Source organism: Topomyia yanbarensis, unplaced genomic scaffold (genome assembly GCF_030247195.1).
Source record: "Topomyia yanbarensis strain Yona2022 unplaced genomic scaffold, ASM3024719v1 HiC_scaffold_121, whole genome shotgun sequence".
NCBI classification, from domain to species: Eukaryota; Metazoa; Arthropoda; class Insecta; order Diptera; family Culicidae; genus Topomyia; species Topomyia yanbarensis.
The window spans coordinates 44,220-62,647 of NW_026683296.1; positions in this window are offsets into that span (position 1 = coordinate 44,220).

The following is an 18,428-nucleotide window of genomic DNA, read 5'->3' on the forward strand; positions in this document are numbered from 1 at the left end:
GAAAAACTTTTCCGGTGCGTTCGCATGATGCGTCGCTAGGAGATTGGTTTCGTATGGGTGCGATTGTATGTAGCAATATGTTTATTTGAATGATCAGCAATGATCGCGAGACATAGTAGCTGCTCCAAAGCGTGGCCGTAAGAATAGGTAGCAGATTCATATTCGTATAGCTGTTTTCCAACGTGCTCGTAGGAGATAGGTGGGCAAGCAACTCGTGATGCTGTATGCAACTGTTTATAGTATTTGGAGGTTAAACGAGAAGTTTGTGTTTTATGACTACGCAACCAGGTTTATGCATAAGGTTGAAACAAGTAGACGTTTAGCTTGTACGTTAGTTTTTTATGTTTTCGGAAACCTGCTGTAGTAAACATGGAAAGCATTATGCTTTTTGGTGCATGATAGGCTAGAAAATAACGGGTGGTCCGGGATTATGGGAGGTTTACAATAAAAGTTTTATTTCAGAAAGGTTCCAAGTTCGGTAGACCGCAAATCGTGTTATAGTTTCTGCATTGAAAGAATTTTGGTAAACACGAACTATACACTTATTATATATATTTCTATTTTTCTTATTCACCAGTTCTCATCAAATTTTACTGCAACCGACAAAATTGACATTAACTTTTTTGCTGCTGTCTTTAATGAAACAATCGTAAATTATTCGACATGTTTTTCGTTTCTTCTACCTGTTTCTGCATTCGGTTAAGCGTATCACTGCTTCCTGTCTTTCGTAGGTTATTAACATTGTCTGAGCGTAGTGTGCACTGTATTCAAAAGTAACGTACGATGGAATCAGGCGGAATAAATTATACATTTCCAATTATAATAAATGGTACGCTTCGGGGAGAGCTAGGTGAAGAACACCGGTTCTAATATTAAGCTATTCAGTTGCTTTTTCTTGGGCCAATCTGGTTTTGTAATCGGGAATTACAATATATTGGCTGTATTGGTATGTTCTTCATGTCATTAGGAGATTTGTGCCTTGCTAAGTCGTCTCATTCCCTTTCCTGATCGGAAGGGAAAGGGACGTGAATGAAAAAAGTAGGGAAATGGAAAAAGATAACAATCTTCATTTCCGAAGGAATAATTAACCCTATTGATAAAACCTGTAGCTCTTTACCACACTGGGTTAGAAAAAATAGGATACATTTGAGTCTTAGCTGCCTGTACGTGGGTTAAAAAAATGGACACACAATTGCATTATGCAGAGCAGTTACATATCAAATGAAATTAGGTTCTGCAATAAGATTCACAAAGATCACACGAATACTACTCAGCACGCTAAAGTGTATTCGTGTGATAATTGAGTTTGTAACTTATGATTATCCCGACTAGCTTCAGAAGCACGTGACTCGGACTTGTTCGCAGGGTCGGCGCGCTACTGGGCAAACTGCAGGGATTGTGTTATTGAAAAACGTTTAACTTCCTTAACTTGTATGCAAAAATATCGACAAGCGACTCGGTGACGAAGCTTTTTGTAGAACGCCCAGTGGCGGATCCAGGGGGAGAGTCTTGGAGGTTCGGACCCCCCACCCCTCGAATTTTTTTAACTTCTTGAGAAATTTTAAAATAGTTTCTATTTTAAATTCATTCTAAACTCAAAATCATTTCAAACCAGATTCGACCACCAAAACTGATTTTAATTAAATGAGGTTATTACATATCACGTATTGTACAATGAACATTTCAAAATCGAAATTTCGGACCCCCTCCGAAATTTTTTTCTGGATCCGCTCCTGAGAATGCCTCTGGAAAAATACAATTTGCAGTGGTAACTGTCATTCAAAAACTACTTAACCGATTTATTTCAAACTTTGCATAGCATAGCATACCATATTCGATTACACAAATCGTGAATATCCACCATATCGTGTCGCAAGAAAAAAACATTTTGGATTAACGCTTTTTCTTCATAGTGGAACAAGCATCACAGTAGGGGAGACTGAGGAGACTTGATCCCCTTTTTTATTTTTCAATCCTACTCCGTGGAATGATACAAAAACTAAGTTTTTTTGTAGTTTTAGATTGTTTCTAGGGTTGACTGATAATCATAAAAAAATTACATGGAAATATTATACTGGACATGAGCTATGAGCATTTTTGGAAAACAACAAAAAACTGGAAAATTCTTAGATTAGTGGAGATTCGATCCCTAATTTGGGGACACTTGATTCCTTTATGAAAACGTGTTTAAAAGAGCATGTAGGGTAATAAGCCTATTTTTGCCCTGTTTCTATTATCATCCTACCCATCTGAAGCGCCTTTGGTGAAAGCAGCGTCTGCCATCTTTGCTCAACGCATTGACTCAAATGGTATTGCGATAATGGGAGTACTCGATTAGAGATTTTGCTGCGCTCAAACAGAAGATTTTCACCATTCTCAAGACAATTTTGTTATTATATTGGCTATTAATAAGAGGCGAATGATCTTAAGGTTAAAACCTATTATAGAGGTTAATAAAAAATGGACCTTAATAACAAATTAAAGAAGCTGAAATAATAAAATTATTATTGTAATAATGTGGTACCCTTCTTAATAGGGCAAAAACGGATACATTACCCCATTCAATTTTATAAATGGATTGTAGTATTGATTAAATTGTTATGGTTAGATATTGTTATTTTTGTTACTACATATTACGCATCTCTCACCTGATTTTTTTACGAATTCCCCAAGTCTCCGTGCAATTATTTGAAAGCTGTCTTCATTCTGGTTGAGGAACGTCAAATGTGGGATGAATGGTTGCTACGTATACTGTAGTAAACAATTACAGTTAAGTTTCTTTACGATGAAGCGTTCATTTTTGACATTTTTTTTATGACAACAATGACTTAAATTGTTCTGGTGTGAATTCGGTTATTTTCAGTGGTGTGTATGAAGTATGGTGAAGGGGATCAAATCTCCACGAATTTGAAGGGATCAAGTGAACCAATAGCATCTATTTAAGCAAACTTATTTGAACAAAAGAATCAGCTCAATCATAACGTATTCATATAATTGACATTCTCCTGTAATTCTGTATGCAAAAGTAGAGTATGTAGTGGGTGATTTTATGAATTTTATAAAAGTTTGAAAATTTAGAAAATAAATCTTCAGTTCTTCTGAGATTTTTTTTTAAATCGGTAAAAATTCGGTTACACAAATGTCCAATTTCTTTTTTCTGTGCTAATGTAATTTGTGTTTAGATAAAACTACGCAACTTTATAGTATATTCGATTAATGTATTCTGATCTGCCTTTGAGTTACAATGATGGGATCAAGTCTCCCCGGGGTTCAAGTCTCCTCAGTCTCCCCTATACACCTGGCCACGTTCTTACAATCGTCGAGGAAGGGAAGGAATATTAGTTCAAATCCACTTGCGAAAGGCAGGGAACCCATACTACTTTCATACACGTTTCAGGAATATGAATTTGTGTTAGTAGGACAGGTTATTTACGAGGAACTTATTAAATAACATTTCAGTGCAAAATGGATGTAACTTACCTCGTTTAGCCCGTATTTACAATTAGAAAATTATTTGGATAAAATATATAAACAATGAAAAAATAACATTAATCAATTTCACCTGCTCTCAATTAATTTGGGTGCAAGAATTGTCCTCAATCATCAGTGAAATCGTTGCATCGACTAGTCATTTATAGATGGCGCTACGCTGAACGAGCGGGTGTATTTCACGCGCATGCATTGCAAAGTTATCAGAATGTAACGATAAAATCATTACGTAAAATCTCTCTATTTTCACGCTATTAACAAGTAACTCTGTGGAAGAAATGACTATGTGAATGATTGACTTCGATTTTCCGTCAAACACATTATATACTACTGGAAAACTTTGGAAAATATTGCACGAACAGAAAGACACCAGATTTATTTCAAACTTTTCATGCACATTCTATGTATAAGATAACTAATCCCTGCGCTGAGTTTTCGAGAAAATTTTTCAAGTAAGGGTTTTTTTAGTCATTTGAAATTAAAATTGCTATTTTTCACGAAACATTCCGCCATTTTTAAGTTTGGTGTCTCCCTCGAAATTACAACTATTATTAAAATACATCTTACTCACTCGCTCGCCTGTAGGGATGCCAGCGGAACCGGTAAACTATATTTTTTCGGTATATTTACATTTACACAAGCCGTACAGCCCGCTACAGCGACGCATCACTACAGCTCTTGCCAGAACGGTAGCCAAACCAAGTACATTTTCCCGTACAGCAGTAGAATACATTTTTGTTTTGCTGCTGTACTCCGACTGCTTGGTGAGAGTGTGGCGTAGTAAAGTTTGTTCTCTCGCTTTGTACACTTTTTTCTGCTTAGTCAAAGGGAGAAGCCCGCACACGAAAGCGTTAATGCCGGTCGTGGCGTAAACGAACCGCATTCATTGTCGTCGTTTGTGATTAAAAATATTGAATAGATTAAAAATACTAAAAAGTGTAAAATAAGGAAAGAGAAGCTGTACCGCTCGCGTCTGGTGGCTGTACTGCGGGCAGGATTTTTTGTCATGTTACTGCTTTGCTTATAGATTGCCGTACAGCGCTGAGTGTCCTGCACTAGCGAACGACAGCAGCGTCGAAAGAGAAATGAGAATGTGGGCAGAAAAATTACAGCCACAGAAAAGGTAGGCATTTTGCATCCTTGCTCGCCTGTATGAAAGTGACCGTCGACGAATATTTGATGGCGGTTCTTGCTCTGTTTCCGCCGGTTTGACCATGGTAGAACTACTGACGATCCCCTTTCCAGGCCTTTCAGGGTAGCAGTGAGTCCCAGTGGTGTTGTTGTGTATTTGCAATGTATGTAGTACTTGTTTCAAGTGAATTTTGTGTACAAATTAAGCAATTTGAATGTTTTCGGTTCATTATTATTATAGCTACAAAAAATTGGTTTCTGTATCGTTCGGTTGCAAGTTTTTCCAGTTAGTGCCTTGACTAGAATATCCCAGTTGTCCTTGGACAAATGCACCAAATTCTTTGCCAATTTCGGACTCACATCCGATAGAAATGTTTTTGTTTGAACGCCTATGGTTAGCATATATTATGCTTAATCCAGCTTATTGACAGTGACAGAACTGGTCTACTTATTCTGAAACATGAATCCTACTCACTTTGAAGTATAAATTCGCTACAGTAGTTGTCGAAAGAAGCAGAAAAGTCGAGTAATCGACTAGTTCGAGGGAATAATTTAACGATCTATACGACGAAAAAAAGTCAAGGTCCTAAGAGTTTCCGTATTTTACTAGCGGCTGCTAAAACTTTATTGTATTTCACAAACCAGTTCACGAAAAAATGTGAATCCACGAATAGTACTCCTAATTTTGGGAAATTATTCATATAAACCTTTCAAGATTATTTCTAACAATTAAATAATACATAAACGAAATAAAAAAATGAAAATATTTCCAAAAAATTTCCGGCAAGCTCATGTGAAAACGCAACTTATATTAGATAGAAAAAATTTCTATATATTGATAGATTTCGAGATATCAGTGATAAAATATTCAATTTCAAAAGCGATTATTTTTCGCTAAAGAACGCAGGAAAGAATTTTAGAATAAATTAAAATTCAGGTTGTAAATCTGACGTGAAATGACCCTTTTTGCCTTTTTAATTTAGAATCTAATCTAATCCCGGCCCGGAGGGCCGAATGTCATATGCCATTCGACTCAGTTCGTCGAGATCGGAAAATTGATGTAATCTCGAAAATTTTTTTTGACGAAAATTGACTTTTTTGACTTTGGCACATTTTTGCCTTTCTCATATAGAAAGGTTATGCAATCGCGCTAAAAATCGTCAACCTAATCCCGGCTTGTATAGGCTTAGGTAAGAGTATGCAGTAAGCGATTGCTACTTTAAAATTATAACTAGTTTAAAATTTCTTAACGGATCTTCCTCCTTGATTCGCCGCTGGTTTCAAGCGATGTTTCAGTGTCGACACATAGTATCTAAGAATCGTGGCTGTCGATCCTTTGTATGTACTATGTGCAAATCGTACTGAATATGTAATTTACATTTCCACCATTGTATTGAACATAATGAGCCATGGAATCGTAGTTTGGACAAATGAGAAATGCACAATTGCACCAGTAGGTGGACTGAAACAGGTTTTTTTTTCTTTTTTTTTTTAAACTTTATTTTTAAGCTCAATATAATAAACATAGCGAAGCTGACATCAAATTTGTTTGAATTCACTGTTAATTTATGTATATAGGATTTCCGTTAATTCTCAGTGATGCTGGGCGTCCATTTACGACCAATGTAGACAGAGTTTCGATACGCCGTGTATTGAGTTGTCAGTCGGTGCCTGTCAAAGAAATCAAATTTTGAGATCAATTTCTTTAAGCAATCTGCATATTTCGGTGATGTATTCAGGAATGACCCTTATGTACAGAAAAACCGAAATTGTCAAAGTAATACTCAGTTCTAGTCAGTGTGCATCGTCAAAGACAACAAACCTCCAGAATACATGCTTAGAGCGCTAGATGTTTTGTTCGTCGAAAATACCACACTGATAGAATATATTCTCAAATCGCTAAGAATTAGTTTCGTACAGACAATTTTCATAAAATATGCGAATTTTTCGTACATATATAATATAATTTGTTTAGCTATCAATTGATTAATAAATGAAAAGATTGTTCATCCGAGTTCATTAGTACATTATGGAAAATTTAATTGAAAATTGAAACAATTACTATAGGGGAACCCGGGGCTATTAAGATAGTAGGGGTAATTCGGACCCCCTCGATTTTTCAGAAAATCGTAAGACTTTCTGACTGTCGTACATATTCGTGGAACCGCTATTCTAAAACATTAGTTTTGACAGCAGAATCTATGTAGGGGTAAATCGGAGGGATGTCTGAATTACCCCTACGTTGTAAAAGGATGAAAAAACGTAGAGTTTTGCAAATCGCTGCCTAGCGCTGCCATGGAGTGGTGAAATGATCTTTTATGGCAGCGAAATGTAGCTTAGGTTTCAAACTAACATTTAGGACTTTTGACCGATTATTTTTTCCACATCTATCCACCAAAAAGGGCGATTTGCTTAGGTAGGTCGGAATAGCCCCTGGTTCCCCTAGATATTGGAAGATGTTCGACTACTTGAACAACGCTTTAATGCCTATTTTATTACAGGCTCATTTTACCACAATTTGAGAAATAGTTTCTAGTTCTGTTGCACCTAACGTATCAAAGCCCTACGGATAACGGATCTTTCGAAAGGATAAAATCAGAGCGCAATTCCGAAAGAACACGAGTTTAGTGTATAGGAAATATAGAAGAGCTCCTCTTGAATCGATTTCAATGTATTGATTCATATTTTCATCTTTTTTTTCTCCGTGATATCTAATCATTACTTCCACAACGAACAAAAATAAAACGAAGGACTATCACTCACTGTAAACATGAAATTGAAACAATAATCTCTACTCATTGACTTATAGACTCAACTAGCTACAACATATTAGTCGCTCTCCGTCATAACCTGCTGATTTCTGTTCACTCGTGACGACACAAACAAACTTACATACACACCAACAAAATCTGAATTTTATCGTTGACGTAATTGCAAACATGACACAATTCAACAAACCGTAATTTACGAAATGACGGAACATTACCGTGTTCCGTTTAATTTTGCAGGAAACATATACTTTACAGGCGCAATGACATAACATTACACTTCCTACCATTTAGAACAAACGCTGCATGTGGAGTAAAATTACATGATTTACGAAATTAAACGTCATGTAAAATTAAAATCAAACGTAAAACTAAGTCATTTTTGATGCTCGTATATGTCAGGGTCAGGAGACGTAAATTTACACTATTTTTTCTAGGTGTGTAGACCCTAATTGGAAACTATCTAAAGCGACTAAAATGCTGCTGCTTGTTGCAACATTAAGTATATTATGATTGATTGACTTGGTTTAACATCAATTGACATCCGATGGAAAGTAAAGATAAAATCACAACAGTTAGTCCTACCGTTACTGTGTACGTTTCTGTATGTATGTAAAATTAGTAATATACGAGGGTATATAATTCGTGGGTTGATGAGCACATCAGGAAAACCGTTGTTTCACCACTTTTTGGCTTGTTTACTTTTTCACGTTTTTCTTGCTTATTGATCGATTGTTTAAAATATCACGATTTTCCGGACTAACAGTGTTTTAAGACGGAACGCATAAAGTGAAATTGAGTGTTAATAGAAGTACTATTGCATTAAAATGACGCGAAAACAAGAACTGTCATCTCGGCTATTTTGTCATCAGCTAATTGAAATTTTTTGTCTATTATGCTTGAGTGAGGTGCCTGATGTATATGCTATGCATACAGTGTACTGCCTATTACAGAAATTCAATTTAACTAACTTTATTCTGGTTAATATCTAGCATAATGTTTGAGTTTTGTTAGACGCAATCACTAGCGATGAAATTCTCATTGTGGGACAGTTTTTGTGCTCAGTTTTCTATAAAACTTCTACATTTTTATTTGTTCATTTGACTCGGTTCAATGCATTAGCTAATTAGTCTATAATATATTTCCATGATGTAAACAATGAATATGATAAAACGTTAATGGATATCCTACAAGTCTCGTGCGAGCAATTGCGCATGGAGACCTGTTTACTAGGCTGGGAAATATTTTTCTAATGAACAGCGTCTTGGAGTGCGCAAAGACTGGAAGTCAATAGCCTCCGTATTTGGCTGGGGCACCACTTCTTGCTGGTGCGTTTCAGTCATCCGACAGATCACCACAGCAAGAGTTAACATAACACATTCTTTTGTTCTTCTGACGAGTACGAGACACACAATATGAAAGGAACTGTTTTATCATCCTCAGCATAATGAGTAGATATCGTGACCGCTGTCTTCGGAGGTTCGATATGGCGATATTTTTCACCATTCTCTCATTAATTTGTTGCAGCTAAACAAGATACATTTTTTTAAAGAGTCATCGAAAAACATGTTGTTTCTTAAGTTTATTTTTTAAGTATCTCGATGGGGGGTGGGCTTTAGCCCCCTAGCTCCCCCCTCTGGCTACGTGCTTGCGCCTTGAGATGAGTCGATAGATTAAAATTCATTGGCGAATTATATTGCACGCTGTTGGAAAATGGTACACTTTCAATGTCACCGAGGTCGTGTCCTGTACACAACCCTTCAGTTTTTTGTGTTGTCAATATAGTCTCCACCTCCACCACTAGATTGATGTATTTTATGTATTGATTGTGTATGTATTATGTATTGACTGTCACTCGAAATTCGAAGCTGCAAATTTTAAGTATCCTGTCTTTCGTATCGCTGGATCTGCTTTTTTGTTGTTGTTTATTTGGGTTTTAACCATTTGGTCATTCGCCCGTATCTGCAAGTTTATTTCTCTTCGTTTCCCTGTCTTTTTGCTGTCACCCGTACTATAATTAATATTAACTTTTTCAAACGTGAATTACCTCCCTCGCAAAAAACAAATTGTCTCCCCCTGTTTTAAAATCATTCTGCAGGAAAAATCAAGTAAAATTTGGTTTGACAAAGAATGGTCAATCCATCACAACCGTCTATAGATCATTATTTAGAAATCACTGAATCTGACAGGTTACTTTTTGTGTGGGGATACAATTTCTTGAGGATGTTACATCACATCATGTTAGCGTTCATTTACCAACACATTCAAAAAGAAACACCTCATAAATCATCTTGATGTCATTTCTAAGCGTGTTGTTTCAAATGATCGTTTAGCAATCTTAATTGATCCTGGTGAATAACAAAATAGCAACCATGGGTGATCTTTCATGCTTACACTAAATTGAAATTTAAAATTTATTATTACTCTACGTTGTAAACCGAACTAAAGGCTTTATCTATCACGTTCATAATTCGGTCAACATTCATCTAGTAACACTCCCGCCCAATTCTCTCCTATTCTTTAATACACTTATATTGTTGTTGATTCTGTTTAGACAGCAGAACTAATGCAAGAGAGACCCCGCCATGACGAATGTCAACGCATGTTCCTGATTTAATGTACACACCCCTGCGATCATCAAGATGTCACGATTCTATTAAAAGACACCCAAAAACGCTTCCTTGACAGACCAATCGACTGTTATGTCTGAAAGCTGAAGATGGAACTTTATAAATTTGGAGACAGAATCATGTCCGACCTAGGTATCTCGAGGGTGGCCTGCATTAGTTCAGTGTACATATTTCAACCAGCGAAATGCAAACTTTATCTACATAAGATTTCTTTTTTTTTATTATTATTTTCGGCACTAGGTGATGATGGTTCTACTACTTAGTAATGGTTCAAATGGGCCCAACGCAACAACTGGCAGGTACGGGGTCAGCATGAGGATGTAAACATGGGCGACGCTTTCCCAGAAAGATTGATGAGCACGCCTCTAGCTACGTGCAGATCACAAACGAGAAAAGTGTGTGGGTGGCGTTCGAATGGAGAGATTTCACTTATGGCACTACGCCGCGTTATTGTTTGTTGGCAGGACAAGTCATAGGCGTTTGTTTATATTGTAATTATTATTATATTTTTGGCATAAATTGCGACTCTCACGCTGAGCGACAGTTGGTGTTCTGAGGGTAACGAGTTGCGAAAATGCAATGGTCTGTTAAATTATTGCACAGCTGGTGTAATTCGGCGTAAATACAAAATATGGTTGTACTATTCACGGATGAAATATCTAATTAGTACAGATTTAACACGGCGCTGTTCAAAGGAAGCGGAAGCTTTGAATATCGAGTCAACTAATTGTAAAACTATGGTATTTTTCCAGAATTTTATTTCTATGTATGGTAGTATTATAAGGACTATCCTACGTAATAGCTCATCATGTCTTTTTAATTGAAACCATGCCAAGAATAAACATACGTTTCTTACAAAAAGCCTATAATATAATATTTTCGTTTGACTATGACTTCATCACAAGAGAAGCCTTTTGTGGGATTGGACCATTACTTATGATAGTTCTCGCAGCAAATTCTTAGTGTGCAAGACTCTATCAATTACCGTACTTATTCTAAGAATCAACCCTGAACGGGATGCGAACGTACGACACCTGACTTGTGAGCCATACCAAGCCACTGTATATCCGTTCGGAATATAACTGGAGATTGTGAGACTGAAAGGATCTAAAACCGCCCATCCTTGGAAAACCGCATAGATAGAAAAGTTCAATCTAAACTCATAATGTAAACTAACCAGCTGCACGGTCACGTATCGAGCCAATTGTTTATGACTAGTGAGATGTGTCTGTTTTTTCTGCCGAATCCATTCACCATGGGAAGCAATTGGTGTTTGTTATTGTTTCCGTATAGCCATGCCCCACAATCGGCTATATATTTTCGCGATTTTCGAGAACATCCAACCCCCGCCCGATGATTATTGTCTTTGAGTCGGACCGTTGCTCGCGTCGTGGGTTTTGGGAAATGAGCGCCTCCGTTCTTTTTTCGATTTGAACGGTGCGAAACGCCGTCAACCAACAGCCGTGCTTTACGCGATACCGCTGCTAGCTATTGCTGCCGTGTGGGGGACGGTTGACGTAATCCACGTATCATCCAGATATAATTAACACCGAAGGATAGTTTGTCCGCGAGCAGTTGTTTTCGCCCGCGGTGCTGGATTGTATAATTCTCTAGGTAAAATCGTATTAATCCAACTTCAAAGAGGGGTGTTCTAGTCATGATTGATGATGATAACATTTTTTGATGATTCGAGTCTTTTCATTTCAGGTAGCATAACTGTGTTTAGATTCCACGAATTTCTTCTTCAATGGATTTGTCGAAAGATAGACTAGACGCGAGTGTATCTTCAGTATATCTGGGAAGGATGATCTTTTGCGCATATGACGTCATTAGTAGCTGGCATCTAATTGTGAAAAATGGAATTTTAACGTCACTATATGTATAATTGAAGGTATTCGAAAATCCTTTTTAGAATTATTGGCTTATTCTGCAAAGCCACTCAGAAATAAAATAGTTTTCAACTACTACTGTCTAGTATACAACTACTACATCACACATAATAAAACTTAGCCGAGGTAAACTATTTTCTACGAAAATCATCATGCAATATTTTTTTCTCTCTGGAGAGGACAAAAAATTAATGAACTAATTTGTGCATGAGGGCATAACAACTAACTTAGAAAAGTTGGATTTCGGTATTTCGAATCCATCTCGTCAGTAACTAACATCAACTTGAGGCCAGTTAGACGAAAGTTCCAAACTAGCACCAATATGGCACCAGTTCGACACTTAATCCAAATAATTCACACAACGTATGTGAGTGCCCTCAGTAACAAGCTCTGAGTTGCTGATGAGAAAATGAAATCATCTTTTAGCTTGCGAAGTGGTACTATGCAATTTTTTTACTGCTAAATAAGTAAAAAGTGGAGTGAATCGATTGGTGCATTGAATTAGATTTACAGACATATGCTCTAAGAATGTCAGACAAAAAGATGAGTTGTTTTGGATATTGATATGTTTTTAATAGAAGTATGTATAATTGTATATCGTATACATATAGTATACATATAGAAGAGATCGCGGCTTGCCAGAATATCCTTATATGAGACACGTGATTCCTTCAACTGAGATCTGACGCTACAATACTCAGCAAATGACCAGACAATGCGTTCGATAGTGTGATAGTCGTTACAATTAGCGCAGATGCTCCACAAGCCCATTAGGCTGTAGATGCCGGGACATTACAAGAATGAAAAAATCTTTGGACCGTCTTAAGATAACTCGGGGCCCCTGGGCACAATAAACATGAGTTGTAACCAAGTCGTATTGGCTATTGCACAATATTGGCCATACATTTGCACTAATGTTTCAATAAATCCCTGCTTTAGCATTTGCAATGTAATCAAACTTTATATCAGTATCGTTAATACATACACGCACATTCGAAATGTAGTATTATCACCAGCTCTATTACATGTATAAAAGCTGTTATTTTGCATACATGCATTAAGGATCTTTAAAGCATGTATGCTTTACATATGCATGTAGTGTTGTTTTAGAGCTAATATAGAACCGATATAATGTTATGCTTTTCCTCTTGAGAATTATATTGGGCTTATTTCGTTGCATTGGAACTTATACAATATAGCCTAAGCAGCAAAAGCAGCGAATTTGCTGTGAAGAATGAGGTAAGGTACTTATATTCGAAATTTACTAAAGGCAATTGTCGTAAAATACAGTAGGATTCCGTTTTTGGCAACAATTTTATTTTTTTCAGTTGCCAAAACTGGAACCGTTTCAAAAATGGAACCTTATTTTTGAAGTTTGAATTTTCAATTTACGACTTCAAAAATGTTTCAAGGATTTTCAATCATGTGTGAAATGAAATGAGATGAAAGAAAAAATAAGAAAATTCAATTTTATTCATGATTTTATCAAATTCAGTTGTCGCACAGTGATCAACTTCCATACAAAAGTCAGACAAAACCTCAAAAGGGGTTCAAATTTGGTGAAAACTTCACATTGGGGTAGTTTTACGTCGCTGAATTCATATTTGGCGCTCATTTTTTATTTTTTTCTGCTTCAAAATTTTGGTACTTAGGATGGTTTGAAAATTCCACATTTACGAATACAAAGTGCACTTTATCTGAAAATTCATTTTTTTAAAATGGGTTTAGTGAATTTATAGCAGAATACACATTTTTTCAATTGTTGATAATGCTAAGAGACAGTTATAAATCTTATTGCGAACCCAGGGTAATCAATCATTACCACGCGTCTCCTTCAGACATATCATGAAAAATCACCTTTTTTCATACCTCGGGATAGAAAGGGGCAAAATAAGACATTTACTTTCGCAAAATACACTAATTTTCAAGAGCCACGAACTACAAGCGATCTTTCCAAACTGTTTCAAAAAAAAAGTACAGACGCTTTGAAAAAATTAATTTTAATTTAATGCACGATTTATTATTTGTTCTTCAGAAAGAGTGACTGAGAAGAAAGCCTTGTATCGACTAAATTGAATGGCAAATATAAGTCCACCGAATAACCCTACTAATGAATTCAGTTCGACCCTAATCGGATTCTTAACTAAAACGATATATTCATTTTAATAACATAGGCTTGAACACAGTTTCTCCAGAAATGATCATCTATTTCACCTTTGAAGGTCTGTAAAAAATCTATCTTTTGTCCTCAAGACTTAATACTTTGAGAAGACTCTATTCAACCTTTTTTACAAACAGAGAAAAATGTTAAATCATGAAAAATCCAATATAAAATTTCATTACGGAGGTGTATCATATCAATTAATTCGAATCGCTTTTTTTTGGTCCACTGGACGTCAAAACTCAAACCATTTACTGCATGGTAGTGTTGATTTCACTACTAGAGCTATTATCTCTTCTTTCTGAAAATTAATGAACAATTTTTCAAGAGCCACCCTACCCAAATCTTTTAATAAAATCATAACAAAGTAATCATTATAGATAGCCTTGTTTATTCAGCAAACTTGCTTCAATTTATTTGTGTTCTTATATTGTAGGGCATTGCGCAGGTAAACTTCACACATCTAAACAGCTGATACTTTGACCACCCTAACCACAAGAACCATCCTAATTCCATTCATTTGAAAATATCGCCAAAAAAACTAACAAATTCAAAAATGGAACCAAAGACATCATAAAGCTAAAACAAACTATTTGGGAGCTATCAGTTTTGTATTCCTAAATACGGGCTTTCGATATGTACTGAAAATTTAGTGCCAAGTTATGTAGTGACGTCGTAATAATCGAAAGAGAAAGAGGCTCGCAATGTTACTAAGGTTCTATTGAAAAATTTCTCCAAAATTAGTCTTATTATGCAGTGTAGCGCATTCCTCTGTACTTGACTCTTAAAGTGCACATACTCTGGGTTTTGCTATAAAAATTGATTCCGTTATATTACAAATAAATAATACATTTCTATACATATGGTAATCATTAAATACGACACGTAGTGTAAAATATAGTTAACCCTTAAATGCATAACGCTGTTTTAAAACAACATTGCCTAAGACATCTCAAAATTATCACAGTAATGTATGGAAACTATGAGACAATTGAAACAAAATTTAAAAAAAGGCTTGCGTCTTTGAGGGTTAATATGACTCCCACCCAGTCAAAAAGGGCAAGTTGCTGGCTAGCGGGGGGCTATTTGCCAAGTCGGATGCGCTATTTGCCCTACAATTTGCCAGCAATTTGCTGGCAATTAGGGGGCTATTTTAAATGCAACATTTGGGTGATTTGCCGCCGTAATTTTTTTGCCGCTCTTCTCGCCCTTAAATCGCCCCCAAATCGCCCAGGGAACGCGCTATTTAATCGCCCTTAATTGACTGATATTAAAATTAAAAATAATAATTATTTTCGGATTCATTATCTACTCACATAAATTTATCAGTACATTAGGTAATCACCACCAAACTATAGGAAGAATCGATGGTGAAATTCACATCAAAACTTACCACAGTCTGACTTTCATTTAGACTTTAGGTCAAAGATCTTGTTCCACTATACTTACGCACGATTCCACAATTTCCCACATTCGTTGGCTAAATTAAGTGCACTATACAAACAAACTACAAGCGAGAACACGCCAATTGTTTAAAAAAAATTGTAAAAATTAAGCCAAACATGAACCGCCATGTTTGAATAACGCAAAAAAAACAACCAAGTCCATTTCAGCCGCCAGAAAATTTGTCTAAGTGTTGAAATTGCCTTTAAATCGCATTCGCAAATTGCATTTGTTCCTAGTGGCAATTAGCACAGGCAAGTTGAGTCAAACGTCAAACTGTTTAAATCGCCTGACCATGTTCGTCCGCATTTTTTTTGACCGTGCATGTTTGGAAATAAATCATTAAATAAAGTCAAATGCAATGTCAATTGAGACGAAAAAAATATTGACTGCACATTTTTCAAAGACTTATTATGTACAAAAAGAATGTTGCCAAAAACGGAACCTATTTGTTGCCAAAATCGGAGGGTGCCAAAATGGGAGCATGCCAAAAACGGAACGTGCCAAAAACGGAATCTTACTATACCACAATAGATCTAAATACTGGTCGCAGTGGTTCGTCTCCAACACAAAAAAATTGTCGTAAAACGTTAAGATTAAAATATTCTTCATAATGCATTAGAAGAGGAAGTCAATTACTGTTCTAAACAGTATTTTGACATTTCTCCTTTTTGTTCACAATACTGAAAAGGAGAATAAAGAAAGCGATGCAAAACATTGCGGAAATTGATAGCCAATTAAAATATTCTAATAGCATGAGTAGTACCGATATCAGGCTTTCAAATTTGACATTTATGCATTGGTGCTTTGTAGTAGCTTTGGTAATGCAGAAAACGGGCTGCTAATCTATGCACAGTAATAGCACAATATTTCGCTTTTCTTGCATTATATTAGCATTATATAAGAATATAGGGTTTAGAAATCCTTTAAGACTGCCCTATATGCGAATCAGAAGCAAATATTGGGCTACGCTATAATTTACAATTTAAAAAAAGCAAAACTTTCTGAGCGACTTAGAGGAATGGCGTAATTAACGTTGTGAATACAGATATCTTGTGGAATTCAACGCAAGTCATTGGTCTCAATTCAATTTAATACGTTATAATGCTTATTGATTACTTGGGAACTAAGGGGCCCTATAATTGATCAGGTGTACAGGCGATTATTTGAAATAATTTTGCGTACCGTTCTCTTAACTGCATCAGCATATTAATATACACAGATAGGAAGCAGCAAAATGACATAATGAACGCGTAGTAATCTGGAGTCGTAGTTATAAGAATTTTGAAGACTCTTTTCAAAGACTATTTTACTTTATTGCGAATGTTTATAAAACAACATTAAGCCAGGTCACAGGGGTTTATAGTAGCGTTAGCTAGGGGCCGTACACAAATGACGTAGCTTTTTTCTGGCGATTCTCGACCCCTCCCTCCCCCCTCGTAGCATTTGGTCACAAAATTCTAACCTCCCCCTTGTAAATGACGTAGCATTTCCCTAACCCCCCCCCCCCACGCAACGCAACCGGGAGATGAAAAATTCAAATTTTTTCAATTCTTTCAAATATATGTCCTTACAAAATGTTTTTTACGACTTTTATCAACATTTTCATTATAACAGCAAATTGCCTACAAAAAAAAACCCATGACAAATATATTGTGGATAGTTTTGTTTAGAATTTTACATGTCATAAAGCATGAAGAGAAGTTCACAATCCGGCAGCTGCCAACGATTTTAGGAAGCATAAACTCAACTAAATTACTAAATTTTCTTTGATTGAATCCGAAAGAAAATTTAATTCAGCTACCAAAATAAGTCTTCTAGTTAGCAATATTAGCTAACTAATATGGAAATTTAAATCCGCATGAAAAATCTTTCCTTTTCTTTGCGAGCCTGCCATTCCGCGAACAGTAAAATTTACAAAATAAAAAACCGCGTGAAAAGCAACTTAGGAATGAAGGAACACTAAATTGTTTTCTCTAATTAATGGGTTTTGATGCCCGTCAAAAAATTTAAACTTAATGCTACGTCGCACAACTTCTGACCCTACCCTCCCCCTCGTCACACTTCGTCACAAATTTGGTATATCCCCCCTACCCCCTAAAATGCTACGTAATTTATGCATGACCCCCTATATAATTTCTTGCGCACTTCAAAGGTGCCATAAAGCAAATAATAAGGCCAAAAAGATTTTTCGATTGTACTCAATTACACAATTTATTTATTTATTTGAGCTTTAAGATATTAACAAGAACAATGTTTATTACTTTTATAAAACCGATAGAAATGGTTGTGACTGTAATAAAACCTTTATAAATTTAGTTACAACCAAAAAGCATTTATTGTTTGGGAGTTGTTTTAGGCGTTCATATACGTTGTGTGAACTGCTTGGACTTTTTGTCTAACTGGCGTGATTTGGCGTCATCGACATTTGATTCTGGTGCTTGTGGTTTATTGGCGGTGTCCGCTGTTACTTCGCGGTTGGTAATAATTTTGATATGTTATGTACTGCAAACATTGTCACATACCTTGTGTACTCGATAAACGAAGCTTAGAGTGAAGAGTGATAAGTGAAGAGTGAAGAGTGAAGAGTGAAGAGTGAAGAGCAGTGTTTCAAATAAACCACACATTTCACATCAAGGAGCCTGTTTCCAAAGGAGCGGTGGAAACCAATCATTGTTATGCACGTTTCTGGGAGTGAGTATAACAATCAAAGCAATCCAAGTGGATTTTGACTCTTAGGTTTTCACTCCTGGTGTTGGCTCCTCCTGTCCACTCCGGTTTGTGATTCTTGTTCTGTCGTCTCTTATAGATAGAATTTAATCACAAACTTTGATAACAGGTCTTCAAAATTTGTATGTTTAATTACTCAATTATCCCAGCAGAATGTACAGGGTGCTTCAGCGATTCAGCGCTTTCT